At 44.2% G+C, this 21,482-nt stretch overlaps 1 protein-coding gene across 3 annotated transcripts in view; it reads right to left on the bottom strand.

The window, feature by feature from the left end:
- Positions 1 to 21,482, bottom strand: part of EXOC4 (exocyst complex component 4) — an 871,518-nt gene that overhangs the window by 290,828 nt on the left and 559,208 nt on the right. The window lies entirely within an intron of this gene.

Here is a 21,482-nt window from a genome sequence, read left to right as displayed (position 1 = left end):
CTGGGGTAGATGCTGCTGTAAGACTACATTACACATATTTCTCCTGGATCGACAGCTGGCATCAACCTCTCCAGACTGTGCCAGCCCCCCACGCTGCCCCAGACCACAAAATCCCTGTAGGCAGAGTCCCACTTACTCGTGAAGAACAGTGGTCAATCAAGTTTCCATTCCTATGTAAGACATAACAATCAAAGGAAGAGAAATTACAGGGGTAATTTTTATTTAGGTCCATGGGCATTTGGTTTCTAAATCTAAAGATAACATTTTCATTTCATAAAGATAAATCACCTAAAGAAAACCAATCTGTTTTAGATACTACATTTTGTGATGGGACGGCCTTGACCCAGTAGCTCTGGATTCAACTCTGGTTCTTTTGACATTATTTTTTACTACCCAAACTGCATTTACTAAACAATAATTTCTCCCTTATGAGAAAATTAATTCAAGTTTATACAATTGCCTATGAAGCTTCTGGTTAGTTCCTGTTCCATCCATTCATCCAACCATTCAACTGACAAAAACAGCCATATATTACCCAAGGATGTTTTGGTCAGTAGAAGTTGGCAAATATGAGGGGGGTCTTCAAAGATTTCATGGGAAATGCATGTTATGAAAAAGTGATCCATGGATTTCAGGTTTGTTTTTTTTTTCCTTTTTTTTACACCCAAACCCCTTGTCTCTTAAGTCCCTTTTTCCACAAACTTTTTTAAGCATCCTCATACGCTGGTGCTCCCGGAAGGTTATATCGCTCAGTGAAGTAATGGCCGTACCAGTTTATTTAAGTGCACTCTGAGATGCTTGTACAGCAATGAAGTCATCGTAACAATGCATTTCTCAGAACTCACCCCAGTCGTTAATGCATCCCTGTACTCAGGTGCCTACCCTGTGTGTGGCCCTATTCATGGGAGCTACAGACGGAGAACAGAACTAGGGAGCTCCACCTTCTGTGGACCACACAGTATGTGCTAACCCTGACTTCCAGAACTCCAGGCAGAATACTCACGTATGGTGATCTTGCAGCCACATCATGAGTGCATTCATACTCATGACTCCACTGAAAGTAATTTGGGAACCTTTATCACCAACTTCCCAGACTTCTAGAAGTTGGGCACTGGGGACAGGCTGCGACTGAATGAGATGGGCTTTCAGGATCCTTCTTGCTCTAAAATGTTAAGACTCTACCAGTCTTGATGGAGAAGAGGATCCATAGGTCAACTGCAGGCTCTAAAATCCAGCCCTAACAAAAATGATACTGCAATGATTACAATGTTCCACACCCGCACATCTACATAAATGTCTTCTTTCACTAATTACATCTAGAACTAAAGCAGATATTCATACTGATAATTCAATCCATGGAATGTGCATCTCCCTCCGTGCTTCAGAGAGTTGGGTTTAAATGCCTTTTTTGATTACTAATTATTTTCTAAGTGAGTTTAATGCTTGCAAAAGCTATGGGGACCACATGCCTGACAACGAATGCTCTGTTTATTTGACAAGTAGGTTCCACAGGGCCCGTGGCAGCCTGTAACGTGAAATTCTACCTGCAAATCTCAATCTGGAAGGTTTGTTTTGTAGAACTGAAGAATATTTCAGTAATAGTACCTTCCTTTCAGTTACGTGTTGATGGCAAACCTTAAATAGAAGAACAATCTAGCTCTAGGAGTAGGTGAGGAATTATATGAACAATTTGCCTAATCATTTATTTCAAATGGAATGTATGTGAACATCTACAAAATACAAAAGGTCTGCAACAGGGCTAGCCTGTGAACTCGCGCCAGAGGCAAATAGCTTCTGTGTACTTTCTGCCAACTGTCCTGGTTCTATCATTCTGATGCAATTTTGAGAGGCTGTGGTTACATCACTCCCACAGTTCTGGGAAACTGAATCACGTTTTTGCATCACTTGTCAGCCTAGTCAATGCTCGGCAAGATGTGAGTCCTCCCAATGGGATGGGCTGAGACTCGTTAGCAGCTTACAGCTTTGGGACCATCAAGCAATTGCAGGTGAAGACATCTCAGACTTTTCCAGTGGAAATCAATTCATCAAATTCCTTTCCTGTCTGCATTCTACTGCCTGCCCTGCTGCTTCTGAAAAATCTCATTTCTCCTCCAGCTGGGGGGTCCGTCATTCACTCAGCCACCACCCATTCACCCATCTTGCTCACACTGCGAAGTCCTCTGGCCCCTAATTCTGCGGGGGAGATGAGGTTGCATTAGTTACGTGCCCATTATTTATGAGGCTGGAGGCAGCTTCCGAGTCCCTGAGGAGCTGCTGGACAGATGGCGTCAGGTTTGTTACATGAGAATATACAGTTCAGCTAATTATGTGGTCAACAGGCTGAAGAGCTCACTGCCCAGAAAAACAGCAAGTCCTTGGACACTTAAAACCAGATGATCAATATGTTGACTTCATCTAAGATGGAGAGTTAGAAACTGAGTATAGCCGGCGCCGCGGCTCACTAGGCTAATCCTCTGCCTTGCGGCGCCAGCACACTGGGTTCTAGTCCCGGTCGGGGTGCCGGATTCTGTCCCGGTTGCCCCTCTTCCAGGCCAGCTCTCTGCTGTGGCCAGGGAGTGCAGTGGAGGATGGCCCAAGTGCTTGGGCCCTACACCCCATGGGAGACCAGGATAAGTACCTGGCTCCTGCCATCGGATCAGCGCGGTGTGCCGGCCATAGTGTGCCGGCCGCGGCAGCCATTGGAGGGTGAACCAATGGCAAAGGAAGACCTTTCTCTCTGTCTCTCTCTCTCACTGTCCACTCTGTCAAAAAAAAAAAAAAAAAAAGAAACTGAGTATAAAAAGGCTGCAATGTTTACACTGTTTATACATAAAGTCTATCACTATGTTTGTAAAATTTTGTTTATTTATTTATTCACTCATTCATTCAATAGCCAGAGAGACAGGAAGCTCTCGCACCTCCTGGCTCCTTCCCCAAATGCCCACACAGCCTGGACTGGGTGAGAGCTGAAGCTGGGAGCCAGGAACTCAACCCAGGTTCCCTTCCTGCGTGGCAGGAACCTCATCACTGAGCCATCTCCGATGCCTTGAAGGGTCTGCATTAGCAGGAAGCTGGAGTCAGGAGCCACAGCCAGGTACTGAAGCCAGATACTCCCGGCCCGGGCACTGGCATCTTCCCGGGCACCGGCATATTAACCAGCATCTTAACTGCTAGGCTACATGTCCACCCCATCACTACTTTTAGCAACAGTGTTAACAGAAACTGAAATGGAAAGGACAAAGTCTTTCCTGGCCATGACCCACAACTACCAGCACAGTAACAATTTCCGCTTGAAATGAAGACTTAGAGTGATTAGCGAGCCTGCAAGCCTACAATGGTGACACAATCTTATATCATACTTACAACCAAACACAGTGGCTGGGGCACAGGGCTTAATAATATGGCCAGGAGGTTTCATAGGGTCAGCACTGGGCCCAGAACCCAAGGTTTTCAAACCCTCTCCCAATCTTCCTTCCAATAAACACCACTGCTTTCATTTTACCATCAAATGGTGATTCTCTAACCCTAGTGTGAAATTTCATTAGGGAGTTTGTTGAAATAAACAACGGGGCATATCTGCAAAAGCAAACTACGTGCCCTTTTGTGCTGGGGGAGAGGTGGGAGACGTGGCCTAAAACCGAACAGAAGTCAGCAGAATGCAAAGTGGCGTGAAAGCAGCAAGTTTTTCTCAAGCTAGCGTCCGACAAGTTCTCAGCTAAAGAAGAAACTCCTAAACCTCTCATCACACTTACAGAAGAGATGCTGGTTCAGAAAAGTCTCCGACCTCCCCGTTCCTCTGCCTCCTTCCTCCCTCGCTTTACAGGCTGTTCAGGACAAGGTCTGTGGTCTGCCTTGTTTGAACGGGATCACTCTGGCTGCCATGGACGAGAAAAGCAGTAACAGGCACCAGACAGGAGCTATGGCAGATGAGATTCTAGTGGGTTGGACCAGAAGGGTAGCAGTGCAGATAGTGTAAAGTCGTTAAGACAGGCATCAAGCGTAACTCGAGGGTTCCCAGTCCAAACGAGTGGAAGATGGTACATTTACTGCAATGAGCAAGACAATAGGAGAAACGGTTTTAGGAGGGGAAGGTATGCAGAGTGCGGTTTTGCACAAAGTGAGGCTGAGGTGTTGAGCAGCTGGCTAGATGAGTCTCAAATGGAGAGGAGCGCCTGGCACTGCTGTAAGCATTCGGAAGCTTAGCGTGCAAGAGGCATTGGCAACCCGGGCACTAGGGAGTGGCCCTGACAGGCAAAGAGGACACGGGAGGACCAAGCTGAGGCCTGAGATTCTGTAGTTTGGAGGAAGGAGAAGATGAGGAGGAGTCAGGAGGGAGAAGATGAGGAGGAGCCACAGCAAGTGAGGAAGGAAGAGAACGCGGAACCCGGTGACAGTGTTGTGAACAGACGTGAACTGTATCGTATCCCTGCCCCTCTGGACAATTCCCTAGAACATGCATTTCATAATGGCTCAGAACACAAGCACTGGGTACAAATGCACAGGTCACGCCACTGTCATGTGTGTGACCTTGAGCAGGCTATTTAACCTCTCCGTGGGCTATGGATTCACAGGTAGAAGGCCTAACCCTCAAGGTGATGGTATAAAGAAGTGAGGGCACTCGGAAGGTAAGTAGGTTTACATGTGGCCATGAGGACGGGGCCTCACAATGGAATAAGTGCCCCTGTAAGAAGAGACACCAGGGGCCTTGCTGCTGTGGGAGAGCGGTAGTTGCTACGCCCGTAACAGCCAGCAGGACGGCCAAACTGACACCCGAGTCTCAGACTTCCAGCCTACAGCACTGTGAGGAAGGAACACCTGCGAGTGCAAGTCACCCCGTTCGTTACGTTTTTGGCAGCTTAAGATGACAAGACCATGAGCTCGTCTCTTTAGCCCTAAGACACACCACCTATACGCTGGGGGAGTACACTAGTGAACCCATAAAACGTGCTCACTATAGGACCTGACAGAAAACGCCCAAGAAATGTCAATTCTCATTATTGCTGTTATTCACGAATCCTTAATATTTTATGGATAAAACATTTCCTGTCTATACATGAGTCCCTTGAAAACCAATTATTTACAGTCTTGAAGTGTAATTACAACTACTCCTGTGTTTCTGTCTTATTATTAACTAAAGGTGTGAACTCTTTGAATTCAGAAGCCGTTCTACCTTATATTTTCCACAATTCTAGCACAATACTCTAGGCATAGTAGATACTGAATATATATTAGTAGACTAATACATTTTGACAGGGCACAAAGAATATGATCTTTCATTTCTTCGACTTCCTTCTTTATTGCCAAGATGACTGGGAGGGAAAATTTAATATGAGATACATAAACCATAAGTTTTCTAATAGCAGGGATGATGAAGCTGTCACTGCTGGATCTTATATGGCCTTTTGCTAGAAGGGGAAAGAAGTAGTAAACAATTGAATAAAGGTCAACAAAATGTAAGTTGACACAGAGAACAGACTTCCCTGTGGCCGTAACACAGAGGAAAAGAGTCTTCGCTAGACTGAGTGTGCCAAGCATCTCAGGGACTGAACATGCTCTGAGAGACTGCCTGGCATTTCTGGGAGAGGATGCTGGTCTAGAAAGTTCTTCCACTGCTGCTTTTCCAGGTACTGAATTGCCCTCTGGCCCCTTCATTCCCTCTGGATTCAGCAACATGGACACTCCCTGGGAGGCACCCCTGGTCCCAGAAGGGCAGAGGTTTGGAAGCCATGTGTTTTGGTGCTGCATGGCCCCGTCTCTGCTCTAGGTGGTCTGCAGAACGTCAGGAGATCCCTGGCCACAGTGAGTGATGTGAGACTTAGGAGTGGATGCACGGTTTTGTGATGGGAGCGCCTCAGAGAGAAGACCCTCAGACGCCTTTGCTAAGATCCCTAGAGGTACCCTGTTTCTTTCCTTCCAAAAGGCTGAGTTCTATGAGACGGCCCAGGGTCCTTCCAAAAAATTATTCTTTTTGCTGAAGTGTTCCTTTTTGTTTTATACTGATTTCTTTCATTTACAGTACAAAAAAAAATCCCTGTGTTGATACATTTGGCATATTGGAAAGAGCTTGAGAAGTGAGAGGACTAAAGTTAACACCAAGAATATAAAGCATGTACCCATATCCGTCTTCCATCAATTCCCCTGACTTCAGCTGGCCACTGGAAATAATGGCAGTCTCACACATGCAGGAAGGGGGGGGGGGAAGCAATCAAGTACCAGGGAAGGACAGAGTCCAGGTGGTTTTTGTCCAAGTCATCCCAGTTCTTCCCCGTCTTATCATTCTGCTGTGTGACACACTAATCAAAAGACAAACCATGACACAGTGTAATAAATCTATCACATGGGAAGGGAAAAAAATCAATTGGAAAAAACTCTTGATTCTATGAAAGTGTCAAAGAAAATGGTTACTGGAAAAGCTAAGCCTTGATCAAATGCTTTATTTTTTTTTTAAATTTAAAAGGGAGCATCATAACTAATAGGGTGAAAAAAAAAACCAATATACTAGCAATAATGCTTTAACTCCAGAAATGACCCACTTAGCCAAGTAGGCCTAGGGGACATGTATTTTAAGCTATTATTCCAGCAGTGATGGCACCTGGGGGGCTGGTGAAGAGAGGTTATTTTTTCCCGAGATCCCCTTTTGCTATGAGGCAGTAATCTGGGAGATGAAGAACTAGGACTGGGGATGCAATCACTGGTGCCTTCATTTAGAAAAGTCAGTTGGCCCTACAGGAACTGAACTCAGGGTCTTGGTCTCACTCAGACTGTGCTCTGATGAACGACGATGTACTGTTCCGCGGTCGCATAGCTGCGGAGATCTTCCGGAGGGCCTGGAATAGCACAGCTGTTAGGAGTGAAAACCAGGAGCGAAGCAGTTAACTGCACTGGGGAAAGGAAGAGAATTTTGAAAAGGCCTTCTTCTTTTTTTTTTTAAAGTTAGCCTGAGTGCAGCTGTGATTCTTGAACAGCCTGTTCTGAACCACATGGCCTCCCAGCCTCCCAATCTTCCCCCTCTTCCATGCTCAACTGGCTTTCAACAGCTTTCCCCAAGCAACTCTTCAGCATACTAAGCTTGGGATTCTTTAACACCAACTAACACTTTTCTCTCTTTAATGGGATAATTTAGCCTTCTGACTTTCACAGCAGATGCATTTAAGACTCAGTGATGTCATTTAATTACAGACTCTGAAGAAGTCTGAAAGCATCATTATAACTAGTCTGTGCTGTCAGCTCCCTAGTGGAGCCCCCCAGCAACGCCATGCATGAGAAGAATGGACTCCAGGGAGGAAGAAAGAAGGGAAAAAGACACAGGTCAAGGCCTGTGCTCCATCCCCTGAATATTGATGTCCAGGGTTCTCCATATATCACCTCATTCAGTTGAGGTAAAATTCAGAAAGGCAAAGACCAAAGACCCAAATTAGAAGGCATTCAAATGAGTGATCAGGTCAATATACCTACTGAATAATTATTAAGATGTATTTTCTCAATTAGAGTGATCAAATTAAGATATTGAAGGTGCATTTTCCTGTCCTCTTAATGGTCTCTTGAATCCTTAACCACTAGGGTTCAATAAGCACTCTGAACCATTACAACCACTTCCACTTGACCTTTGTCTAGCAAGAGAGAGATGATAATGACTACCAAAAAAAAAAAAAAAACAAAACACAGCAAAGCGTAACCTATGTGTTAATCAAACGAGAAGGTACTTTAAGAAAAATTAAGTGGTATTGTTATAATTTTTATTTCTTCATATTAATAATATTATCACTGCAAATAGAAGGATAACATGGTTCTTTCTAAACTAGTGGTTCCTATACTCTAAGGGCATACGAATTTATTACATCCATAAGTTGTCTAAAGAAAGAAAGACAAACCTCACAAAAATAAACAGGTACTTCCTCAGCTGTTCAAAAATCTATCTTCATTCCTTCACCTACTGGACTGAGAAATGAAATGGCATAAGAGTTTAACAGAATTTGAAAGCATCATGGCCCCTAATCTGTACTACCTCGTATAGTTGGGAACATGTATCTCTAGTAAACCATAAGGAAGGGAAGAAAGACCCAGGCTATCCTTGCTATCCTTGTAATTTTGTCAGAGCCCAGCAGGAAACAGGCCAAGTACATGGGCTTCTGCCATGCACAGAGGAGACCTGGATGAAGCTCCTGGTTTCTAGCTTTGGCTTGGCCCAGCTCCAGCCATTGTGGCCATTTGGGGAGTGAACCAGTGGGTCGAAGATTTCTGTCTCTCACTTTCCCTCTCTGTAACTAGTTTTCAAATAAATAAATAAGTCATTTTAAAAAATAAACTTCTTATAGTTTGTTTTTTTTTTTTTTTTTGACAGGCAGAGTGGACAGTGAGAGAGAGAGACAGAGAGAAAGGTCTTCCTTTTGCCATTGGTTCACCCTCCAATGCCCACCGCGCTGATCTGATGGCAGGAGCCAGGTGCTTCTCCTGGTCTCCCATGGGGTGCAGGGCCCAAGCACTTGGGCCATCCTCCACTGCACTCCCAGGCCATAGCAGAGAGCTGGCCTGGAAGAGGGGCAACCGGGACAGAATCCGGCGCCCCGACCGGGACTAGAATCCGGTGTGCCGGTGTCGCTAGGCGGAGGGTTAGCCTGTTGAGCCGTGGCGCCGGCCGTCTTCTTATAGTTTTTAAAACTACCTGCCAGCAATGATCCCTATACTAATTCTCCAAGCAGTTCACTGAATGAATGCTTCATTGTACTACTGAAATGCAGCAGAGTTCAAAAGCATAAAGACGGATGAGTAATTTAGCTAGAAACAAGATGAACATTCTGGCCCTCCGCCACTAGGAACCATATAAAATTCATTGTTCATAAAAGCAGTTGTGTCCTAAGGGAACTACAAACAGGATGCCAGCCAAGGCTGTGGGTTGGCATCATGAAGTCACACACTGTACTGATTCATGTGTAAGCATTACAGTCTATGTGGGCCTATGACTATGATCCACTCTTCCAACAACCAATCACAGCCAAGGTCTGGTCCCTGGATTTCACCAATTACAGCTCTCCTTGGCAGCCTAAGCAGTGATGACACTTAAGATGCTATAAAGATTTGAAAGGCAGAGAGTTAGAGAGGCAGAGGGAGGAAGAGGAAGGGGGAGAGAGAGGAATGGGAGGGGGAGGGGGGAGGGGGAGGGGGAGGGAGAGGGAGAGGGAGAGGGAGAGGGAGAGGGAGAGGGAGAGGGTCTTTCATTCGCTGGTTCACTCCCCGGATGGCCAAAATGGCTGGAGCTGCGCTGATCCAAAGCCAGGAGCCAGGAGCTTCTTTCGGGTCTCCCACATGGGTGCAGGGACCCCAGGACTCGGGCCATCCTCCATTGCTTTCCCAGGTACATTAGAAGGGAGCTGGATTAGAAGTGGAACAGCCAGGACTTGAACCAGCGCCCACATGGGATGCCAGTACTGCAGGCGGTGGCTTCACCTGCTATGCTACAGCAACAGCCCCAGATGTGGATATTCTCAAGTCCCCAACAAACTGGGGAGGGATTAACAAGGTCAGTTTCCAAAAGATGGAAAGATTCATCCATGGTAAAGGATCTAAGTTACCAAAGGTTTCATTTTATTATTATTTTTTAAATCACTAAGTGCTACTATATACCAGGTAACTTACGAATTACTATACATAATTTATTACTGATCTTCATAATACCCCTACGAAATAAACATTACTCCCATTTTAAAGATGAAGCAAGCGAAGTTAAGTAACTTGTCCAAAGTCAATAGAACTTTAGATATCACAGCTGGGATTCAAACCCTAGGTGGTCTTGACATTTAGGTCTTTCTGTTGTCATCTAGATTTCCAATGGCTTGAGCTAGTGGCCAGGGCAGATTCTAGCCTTGAAGCCAGAGGGAAGACTTATGTTGCCTTTCTGTGCACTCAACACACAATACCACCATCCTTTGCTGTCACACTCCTGTCTCCACGTCCACAATATAATTGTAGTTATGTACACAGGTCCTTGCAACACTTAATCTAAGGTGACAGTCATTCCTGCCATTCATTGAACCAGGTTTTATCTACAAAAGAAAGTGTTTCAGGGGACCTATTACAGTGTGATTTGCTCCAGGCTCCATTTCTACTATGGTTGCTGCTGCAAAGACGGTTCTCATGTCAGGATCATTTTTCTGCCCTTATTTGAAACTTATCCTTTGACAGTCTTCAGCCTGCCTCATCTGACTCTCATCTTTTCAAACAGATTATTGCCAAAGACACTCTCTGCCTAGTAAAATCAACATACAGGGAGCATCAGATAATTCACAATTGGATTTTGTATCACTTTGATTAATGTTAACGCCCTCAAGGTCTCAAGGATGGGTGCCTTTCTGTGCTTTGAAACAACGCAATCATTTTATAAAACCAAGGCAGGATATCTTCTTATTTGTAAGCCTGCAGGCCAAATATCTCACGAGCCTGGATCCCCTAATGACTGCATGCCCTCGGAGGTTACATTTATTTTAGCAAACCTAGATATGTATAAATACAACATTTCCTAACATAGCATTGTGACAAATAACTGGTAGTGTCTGGATTGATGACTTCCTTTGAGCTAAGGAAGCTGGCAGGGTCTCACTGAAAGTCTAAAAGAAACGACTTGCAGACAATATTATAACACAGCCGTCACGACACTTGCCAGTCTTTTCATAATGACCCAACTTGGGTTGTTTTCATTTTTATTTTTTATTTTATTTTATTTTTTTTTTGACAGGCAGAGTGGACAGTGAGAGAGACAGGTGAGAAAGGTCTTCCTTTGCCGTTGGTTCACCCTCCAATGGCCGCCGCGGCCGGCGCGCTGCGGTCGGCGCACCGCGCTGATCCGATGGCAGGAGCCAGGAGCCAGGTGCTTCTCCTGGTCTCCCATGGGGTGCAGGGCCCAAGCACCTGGGCCATCCTCCACTGCACTCCCTGGCCACAGCAGAGAGCTGGCCTGGAAGAGGGGCAACCGGGACAGAATCCGGCGCCCCGACCGGGACTAGAACCCGGTGTGCCGGCGCCGCTAGGCGGAAGATTAGCCTAGTGAGCTGCGGCGCCGGCCTCATAATGACCCAACTTGGGTTGTTTTCATCCCCCAAAATAAACTATGAAGAAGAACTCGTATAAGCTAGGACTATAACAGATTTTTTTTTTTCAAAATTAGAAGCCACAAAGTAATGATTAAAATTAGAAGAGGTTGATTCTGACACAACAAAAGCTTGTTTGTGTCATCACTCGGTAAGTGGCATGTCTGGAAGGGAACATTATTTGTGTTCTGCAGCTGGTGAGACTCAGAATGAGTTAGACAACTTTCCCAAATGAGTCTGTGCTGAGCCTGTGGGAGCAGCACAGAGATGAAGATGTCCCAGTTAGGTGCGAGCCTTGCACAGACAAAGCAAGCTCTCTCATAAGCTTCAGGTATGTGGGTGGCTGGGTGTCAAGGCTACAGTCAGTTGGAATTACTATCTCTAGACACCGACAAGCATCAGTGGAATTTAGATATTCAGAAAGGATCTCTGCATTCACTGCTATTCAAATTCTACTCTGCAGACAAAGAAACAAATCCAGAAAACCCATGAATCCTCAAGGAAACACAACCAGTAAGTGGCAAAGCCACATCTTGATTTGGGGTCCAGCAGTTTCTGGTCCACTATTTTCTTTATAGAGTCACCACAGTGTGAAGAAACCACCTGTGGACTTTAGAAGTTACAGAAAGCCACTTTGTTTACAGTGAGTGTAATGACACCCTACGACATCAATGAAGCAACCACGACCCAGACAACCTACAGCAGGCTTTAAAAGTTTTCAGCTTCCCGGATGAGTTTTTCCTAGTAGTTGAGACGGCGGTTAGGATACAGGCATTCCGTGTTAGTGTACCTGCGTTTGAGTCCTGACTCTGGCTTCTGAATCCAGGGCTTCCTCCTTATGCAGACCTTGGTGGCAGGGAAGACGAGTCACGTAGCTGGATCCCTACTACCAACATGGGAGACCTGGACTAAGTTCCTGGCTCCTGGCTTCAATTTTAGCTCAGTCAACAGCCATGGTGTGCTTTTGGGGGAGCCTTTTCCCTTTTCTCTCTCTTGCTACCTTTTTTTATATATAGATTTATTTATTTATTTGAAAGGCAGAGAGAGAGAGAGATTTCCTTTTGACAGGCTATGGAAGCCAGGAGCCAGGTGCTTTCTCCTGGTCTCCCATGCGGGTGCAGGGCCCAAGCACTTGGGCCATCCTCCACTGCCTTCCCGGGCCACAGCAGAGAGCTGGACTGGAAGAGGAGCAACCAGGACAGAACCGGCGCCCCAACTGGGACTAGAACCCGGTGTGCCGGCGCCGCAGGTGGAGGATTAGCCTAGTGAGCCGCGGCGCCGGCCGAGAGAGAGATTTCTTAGCTAGGCATAACAGCTAGGAGGTCATTGATTTTAATCAAGAGCCCCGAATTCTATCCAGCTCCTCCACATGGTTGACAGGCAGGCAAGTATTGAAGCCATCATCTTCTGTCTCCTATTTGCGCATAAGCAGGAGGCCACTGGGAAGCTGAGGAGCTGGAACCTGAACCAGGTACTTCAATCTACAACATGGGTGCCCCAAGCAGCAACTTGAGAACTGTGACAAATAAGGTTTCTTAATTTTAAAAATAAAAAGGTTCTGCTTCCAACAGCCTTCTCAATAGACTGTTTTGAATTCTACATTTCGAGTTTTATTTGTTTCTTGACAATATATATATTTTTTCCCTTACATTGAGGGACAAGGTATGCAAGGGTTGGCACTTTCTCTTAGAACCAAAGTATTTGAGAGAACACAGGCAATGTATCCGACTGCTATGGGGGTTGCGGGCTCCCTGGCCAGCGCCTCAGGCTTCCAAAGACTACGACAAGGTCATCAGCCCAGCCTCATGGAGTCTCCGTGAAGCACAGTATAAGAGAGCTATCTTTAGAGGACCAACTACTCAATTTGCATTTTGGGAGGTGAAGATTCACAATTCTGCATCTGAAAAATAACGACGTGCTCATGGGGGCTGGAGCAGCCGTGCAGGTGCCACTCTGAGATCTCCCTCTGAGAGGCTCTGCTGGGGGGAGCCGCGCTGTTGGCCTGCAGGTGCCACTTCTGCCCACAGTGCCAAGCGAGGCCTCTCTCCTCTTAGGCTGCTCCGGGCCAGGACTGCACGTGGCAGGCACCATGAACTGGGCCACTGCTGCCCGACACAACACGTAATTCTTCAAGACACTACAATACTCCAACACAAAACAAGATAGAACTCCCAGGAATTTATACAAACAACAACTCTAGCAGGCTCCTGGGGAACCTGGAGGAGCTGTTCCGCCCAAACAAGAGGCTGTGTCTATTAATATAAAAAGGCTCCTTTTAAAAAATCTGTGCAAGAAGAAGCCAATTTTAGGACAAGCTCTTAAAACCAGTTTTTTGGGCTCCCAAATCCAACTCATCTCTGAGGCTGTCAATACTATTGATTTCCCTTTCCAGCTTTACTAATTAATTAATTAAAAACTACCTTACAAAAACCTCTTCCTGACTTCATAACGTTGTCAAATAAAATGCTAACATGTGACTTTTACAAATTCTTAGAAAGCAATTATGCCAAGAAGAAATAATTTCAAGTATGAAAAAAAATGAAGTTTCTTGCAAAGTATATTACCTATGAATACTAGGCACGTAACTTCTGGTCATCAAACAGTACATAAGAATACAGAGTTGCACAAAACTCTCAGGGACTTGACAATCAAAATCCATCCCTCTAGCATCTAGCTTCTGCTCTTCCAACCTCTGAGAACGCACTGCCCTGCTCTCCAGCAAATCATCAGGGTAAGTCCTCTGATCTAAACCTCAAGAAATCAATAGCCGAAATTCTCCAAAAGATCCAAAGTCTTGAGTTCTGAAAAGTTTCAAGGACCAGTTTCTAAGATTTGAATTGTTCCTTCTCTCTTTTTTTCCCCTACTCTTTGCTTTTTATAGCATCATAAATCTACACTTTCCACCTAGCACTGCAGCAAAAGTAAGAGTTAGTGGTATTGAGAAAGCCATTAAAAAAAGACACCTCATTTTTATAGACGGGAGCATTAAATGCACAGTATTTAAACTTCTCACTTATAAAATGAAGATGGCAAGTAGATATAAATTGTACAGTATCTAAAAGCAAAACCCTGTGGTCTACCAAAACAAAATTACCTTTCCAATACAACTTTGCAATGGAAATTTAAACTCCAAAGGTAATCTTGCGTCCAAGGAACTCACTCGTGGATGAATTATACTCACAGAGACGAATCAATAGAATTTGTTTGATTGCTTTATCATCCCTCCATTATATCAAATCTTCTAAGGCGGCAGGAGAGATCATAAGGATGTTTGAGGATTGCTTATTTGAAGATACAGAGGAGGCCAAATCCTATCAGATCTATTAAGGAATGGCACCTGACCATGAAATCTTAATTAACACTGAAACAATTTACTTACCATTCTCCAATGCAGCCCATGTGAGACTAAGTCAGAAGGGAAGTGCTGTTAGCATTTTAGTAGAATCAAATTAAAAGAAAAAAAATGACATGACAGAGGCCACATTATAGACTAATAAGAGATTAGATAAAGCAATGATTGCTTGGGTATTGTTTGTGCTATGTGATAGAATGGAGGGAAAACAGGTCTGAAACGCTGGTCAGACCCTGATAACTTGCTGAGTAACAGTGGGAGGACAGTAGGTAGCTACAACCCTTTGTCCACTCTTGCACCTTAGCAAGAGTAGAGAAATCTTAAACGGGCCAACATCTCAGATCAAGCCTTGCTGAATGTCAGCAAAGGATTCCCAGGGGACTTGCTTTATAGTCTTCCTGACTCCACAATGACTCACGAAAATACACACATCTGGGATCTAGATGTGGATGGATACGTGATATTTAGGAATATGAGGGGGCTTTGTAAAATTCATGAAAATGCACATTGTCTTTTAATTAGACTCTTCTTCCCTCATATACCATACATGTGCCATCTGTATGTCAAAGACTGGTCAAGAACTTCGTATGTATTAACAAGCTTATTCCTTACAAAACCTTCTTATTTTTAATTTTTTTTTTTTACAGGCAGAGTAGACAGTGAGAAAGAGAGACAGAGAGAAAGGTTTTCCTTTTTCCGTTGGTTCACCCCCCAGTGGCCACTGCAGCCAGCGCACCGCACTGATGCGAAGCCAGGAGCCAGGTGTCTCTCCTGGTCTCTCATGCAGGTGCAGAGCCAAGCACTTGGGCCATCCTCCACTGCCTTCCTGGGCCACAGCAGAGAGCTGGACTGGAAGAGGAGCAACTCGGACTAGAACCCGGGGTACTGGCACCACAGGTGGAGGATTAGCCTAGTGAGCCGCGGCACCAGCCCACAATGTCTTTTAATTAGACTCTTCTTCCCTCATATACCATACATGTACCATCTGTATGTCAAAGACTGGTAAAGAACTTTGTATGCATTAACAAACTTAATCCTTGCGAAACCTTCTAAAATATATTAGCCTTATTTTAACCTGATATACTGGATGAGGGAAGTAAAGTGCCAAGGAGTTCACACACTTGCTCAAGGTCACGTAGGTAATAAGGGACTGGGCCAGGCGCAGCCTGGTTTTCAAGCCTGCGTCCTAACTACAGTGTATGCTATTATTTCTCGTCTGAAGCTTTCACATATATCCATCTGTAATTGCAAGCCGGGAACCTCTGACTTCACCAGCAGTCCCCGTATTCCCTCTGTTCTTTGGAGTAAACACACTGAGCACAGTAAGGCATGCTCCCATTCTAGAGCAGAGACGTCTCACACGGCCCTGTGTTTTCATTGTATTTGTGGTCTGACAGGGGGCCCTCAGAGGATCAGAATCAGACCCAGAGACAGAACTCATCAATAGGGTTTTCTGAGCATTTCTTCTGAAAATGTATCCAATGAAATAAATATATTGATACATATGTCTCACGCGTGCATATACACATAAATATAGCAGAGAATATACACACTCAGAAGTGTAGAAGAAAGAATAAAGTATACGTGGTTTTTCAACTCAATACAAATTCTGATAAATACAATGTTCAAAGACATCTCCTTGGTAGAGAACAAGGATCATTAAAGATCACAATAAACCAGTATTTTACATCTATAATTTTAGCAGACTGCATATAAAAAACCAACAACAGAAGATATTGATGAAATAATGTCTGAAAATGAAAGTTAAGTGATTCTCTCGACCCGCGAATGCTCCTACATTTAGAATGGAACAACAGCTCTTGCCCTGTTTTCACTTTAGTTACCTTCCAGAAGGCCAAGTGGGCCTTCTTATTATAGGACAAGTTTTGTTTCACATTTTTAATATGGTCATGACCCACAGGTAAGCATCTGTAGATACAAAGACTATTAGGAGGGCGTCAGGAAAGCAGGGCGCAAAGCCATGCCCCATAATCTGCAATAAAGAAACACAGAAAATCATACTTTGTTAGGAATGCCCGTGGGAAGACTCAAGCAATACGTTTCTGAACTCAATCCAAATTATTTGGCATATGAATAGGCTTATTCTGAGCCACATGTTAGCTCTTGAACATTTGATAACTCTTAAAAGATAATCTGTTGATGAGTTAAGAGGATACAAATCAAATAAGAATTGAATTTTTCATAATTACACATGATCTTAAAAATTAAGAGTAAATACACGAATCAAGTCCGTACTGACAAGGGACCCCAATTTCTCATTCCCATTCTGTAGTCCTCCACTCACAAAAGGTCAATCAGCATTTCCAGTGCTCCCTTTCTCCCCACAAAGGAGCTGGGCTTGGGAAAACATGTGCCAAGCTCCTGAAACAAGAGGCTAGATGTTCAATTACCTTTGGAAAGATGGCTGAATAGTAAATTAATGTCAAACTCATGTGCAAATCCTGTCAGCACGGGCAGCTGCATCAGAAAGGGAGACAAGGGTGGGCAACAAGGAGGGGTCTGCCCCGCTGCTGAGCTGAGCAACAGCATATAGGCAGCACCACTCCCGTTTCTACGCCGAAAGGGTGGAATCAGAACACAGACTTGGGACAATCAGGTTAGAGACAGTGGCAAAAAGAAACAGAAAAACTCCACTTTCTCAAGTGGTTAACCTGGTCTTGAAAGTCATACACTTGCAACCTCAGGCCCCACTTCTCTCAGCTCTCTGGCCCAGCTATAAACAGATAGACCTACTTTATTTTGCCTTATTTCTTCAAAAGCTTTTTACTGCTAGAATACCCAGGAATGTCCACTGAATTTTACATCCACTGAGAGTACCAGCAAAAAGATGCATGTAATTCCTTGTAGAGAACTGAAGATATGATATTCTTCTAGCACCAAGCAGAATTCTGTACTTCATGAAATTCCTTTTCTGAAACCTCAAGGACATTGAATTTCAATTCTCCCTTTTGTAGACACTGGAACATCTCAAATGATCTATAGCCAAGACTTACTTGCTTTGAGAGTGCTGTATCAGTCTTACCAGTTCCTCATATTTATGGACTTAGGGCATGTAACAGAAGACTGTGGGATGATGGGCATGGAAAAAGATGTCACACTTCCTTAGATATGTTGATGCCTTAACTGCACCACAGTCCTCTTTATTATACTATTTCCATGGGAAAACTACAAGGAAAGTACACACACACACACACACACACACCGCAGATAAGTACAGGATGTACTGGATGCACCTGCTACATGTTAGCAGACAAAATTATTTTTATCTTCCTGGGGGCCAGCACCGTGGCGTAGTAGATTAAGCATCTGTCTGCAGCACTGGCATCCTATATGGGTGTCAGTTCATGTCCTGGCTGCTATACTTCCAATCTAGCTCCCTGCTGATGGCCTGGGAAAGCAGAAGATGGCCCAAGTCCTTGGGCCCCTGCACCCACATGGGAAGCCCAGAGGAAGCTCCTGGTTCCTGGCTTTGGATCAGCTCAACTCCAATTGTTGTGGTCATTTGGGGAGTGAACCAGCAGATGGAGACCTCTCTGTCTCTAACTTTGCCTTTCAAGTAAATAAAAATAAATCTTTAAAAGATTGATTTATCTTCCTAACTTTATTAAGGAGAGTAAACTAAAAGACAAGTGTACAAGGACAGTGTTGTATTGTATACCCAGATTTGGAGATAGTCACCCTATGCAACTGTCAAATTGACTACTTTGCTGAATGGCTTAACAGGTGGCTTGATGTCATTTCTCCATGATACAAGCTTCGGATGATCAATGACGCCCTTCTAATTGATATAAAAGCAAGACACATGGAGGCTGTGCATCTTGCCCATGTTGATTTCTAGTTCTTTCCCCCAAAGGATAGGCATACTGCAGATTAAAGACATTAAGAAAACTTGGCATGTGGCACCACGTAGCAAAGAGTTGAAGACGGAAATGTAATTCCTCATTTCTGACAAGGGAAACTAAGAAAAAAAATCGGGTAAAATATTATCTATCTTTTTAAAAAATTGCCATAATTATGGCTCCATAGAGAGTTAAATCCATTTAAAATCCCCGGCCTTGGAGCCCCAGGAGTAAAGTCAGTATTCCATTCTCCTGCCATAGATCTGGGTCACTGTTAGAGGTAACAGACTTGATTCAGGTTAACCCTGCTCTTATCCGTATTTATTCAGCTAATCAGGTGTTGGGGGCAAGCTGAGTGGAGGATTAGAGTCATTAGGGGAAAATAATCATAAACTTTGAATTGACATTGTGAATTATCTACAAGCCTCGGTGATTTCTGAAATTGGTCCAGGGATGAGCTTCATCCAGTCCATTTAATTCACCTAAAAACATCTAATTCACTAACCCCAATAGAAATATAAACTCAGAGCTAGGTGTCCGTAAGTTAAGGACCATATACTACAATATGCACAAATAGACTTGAACAAAGTAGACTTCCAAAATTGCTTTTTTTCTAATATAATAAGTTAAATGCCTTCAAGTTTCTAATGCTTAACATTCATGGTCAATATGCCACTGATTATCAGTAATAACTTGGGTTTAAACAGCAACGGCCTAAGAATAACAATAATAACCCCAACTGGAGCTAACATGTATTGAAGAGTTATTATGTGGTGGATTGTGTCTAAACTAACTTTAATATATATTATGTCATTATCTTTGATTGCTTTCTTTTTTCAACATCTTTATTCAATGTCATGCTACTTATTATTGGAGCATCTTTAACTCTTTATAAACATTAAGAGCCCACAGCTGGTAGGAGGCTGCATTCAATTAGAAAGCAAGTGAACCATCACAGTAACACATATGGAATTGGATATGCAGGCTATGAATGCGCTCTGTGCTCATGCCTCAGACTAATTCAAGATCTCAGCCCGGATCTTCAGGGATGTTCATGTCCTACAATCCCACAGCCTTCTCAGCTCTCCCTGGCTGGTTAGCTCCGAGAACAGAGAATCATACAACAAGGTCAAGGCTACAGCTTAATCTGCTTTCTGATACCAGTTTGTTTCGCACAGAGAATAATCACCCAATACCACATACCGTATCCTTAATTCCCGCTGTGTGCTTTGAAAATATGTGTCTTTGATCATGAGGGGACCAGATGTGTGTGTGTGTGTGTGTGTGTGTGTGTGTGTGAGAGAGAGAGAGAGAGAGACTTAATACACATCTAACTCTATTATAAGGATACTGGGTGTAAGGAGCTTAAAGGTACCAGCACCATAAAAGGAGACAAAATACATCTCAAGTGTGTTTTCTGGTGGTAATAAATAGCAGGTTAACTTCATAGATATTAGCTATGTACTATGCAATCCATTTAGGTGAGGAGGGCTGTGGACAGAGCAGTGATGGTGAGGGTAGGGGGTCAGCTATATATATACATACATATAGATAGATAAATAGATAGATTTATAAATCTATCTATCTATCTATCTATCTATCTATCACACACACACACACACACACACACACATAAGTGATCACATTAGGGCCAGGAGTGGAATGCCCCTACTTCACAGTTTTTATAATATCAGTTTACTACTAATAATGCCACTTCTAAAATGTAAACATTAACTAAAATCCAAAAACGAGTGTCCAGAGACTTTAGCAGCTGCCAAAGGTGGTGGATTTTTCAGCCATGATCTGCTCTGCTGGGCAGTAGCTCCCAGGGAGGGACCTAAGACCTGGATGCTCTCCACAATTAGCCTGGGAGTTCAAGGAACTACGACAAGTAAAACAAAACCTAGCAAATATGTAGAGTAACAGCTCTGGGTTGGCTGATTTGCTTTTCTTTCTCAAGGGGGACAGACAGGAGGGCAAAAGTGGGACAGGGAGTGGGAATCTGTACTTTAAAAAAAAAAAAAACAGATCTCCCAGCGATCCTTAAATCCTGTCATCTTGGGAAACCATTGCGCTAGAGACATCACTTGATATTTAAGTTGAAAAAGCTTGAGTTTTACACAGGATTTGGGGTGTGTGTGTGTGTGTGTGTGTGTGTGTCTAAAATGGAAACAGAAACTTAGCAGGTGTCCTTTCAAAGAGCATAGTTCTAACCAGAAAGGTTCTGCAAGCCTTCTAATGCCCAAGGGAAGCACAAACAGATGTGAGGCATCGGGGCAGGGGGAATGAGGACATGGCGACCAAAGCCATCAGGGTAGCACAAGGTTGCTTGGATCCTGTGTCTGTTTTACGATCAAAAGACTGCACTTCTTCCCCCCCCCCCCCCAGGTATGAGTGTTTGGTGCAGCCACTGGAACTCCACTTGGTACACCTGTATCGCACATCAGAGTGCCTGGCCTTGAGTCCCGGCCTCTGCTCCTAATCCAGCTTCCCGCTGGTGCACACTCTGGGAGGAGGCAGATGACGGTTCAAGTACCTGGGCCCCTGCCATCCATGGGGGAGACACGGATGGAGTTCCAGGCTCCTGGCTTCAGCCTGGCCCAGCCCCAGTTGCTGTGGGCATTTGGCAGAATGAACCAGTGAGTGGACAATCTCCGTCTCTGTCTCTTTGCCTTTCAAATAAATGAAAATAAATAAGTAAAAAGAAAGAAACTCATGACTGGGAGGATCTGGTGCTTTGCCCCAAGTCACCTGGGTATTCAATCAGCTGGCCGTGCTCAGACAGATAAAGAGTAACATCTAGGGCTCAGGAGAATGGAGTCCAACTCAGGGCTGTGAAGGCATTAACGGCATGATCATGGTACATCAGTACCCTGGGCCTCAAATGTCCTTGTTCATACAGTAAAGGGATCTGAGCAGGTAATTCCCAAGAACTGTTAAAATGTTAACAGTCTATGGTTCTCAGCTGTTAGAAGCAGGGGTCCTGCCTGATGGTGCCCTGTTTTAAACAGACTTAACTGTCGCCTACTAATGACGTCTGGCGAAAGGAGCCATGAACAATCTAGGTGAAGCACTGTGATGGGAATCAGCCAAGTTTCAGATTTTTATACCCATGTGAATAAATAATGTTAATTAGCATGCTGCAAGTCAACTTTTAGTAAAGAGGGATACCTAGCGGCCTGAAGGCAA

Source organism: Oryctolagus cuniculus, chromosome 3 (genome assembly GCF_964237555.1).
Source record: "Oryctolagus cuniculus chromosome 3, mOryCun1.1, whole genome shotgun sequence".
NCBI lineage: Eukaryota > Metazoa > Chordata > Mammalia > Lagomorpha > Leporidae > Oryctolagus > Oryctolagus cuniculus.
This window is presented reverse-complemented; position numbering and strand designations above follow the sequence as displayed.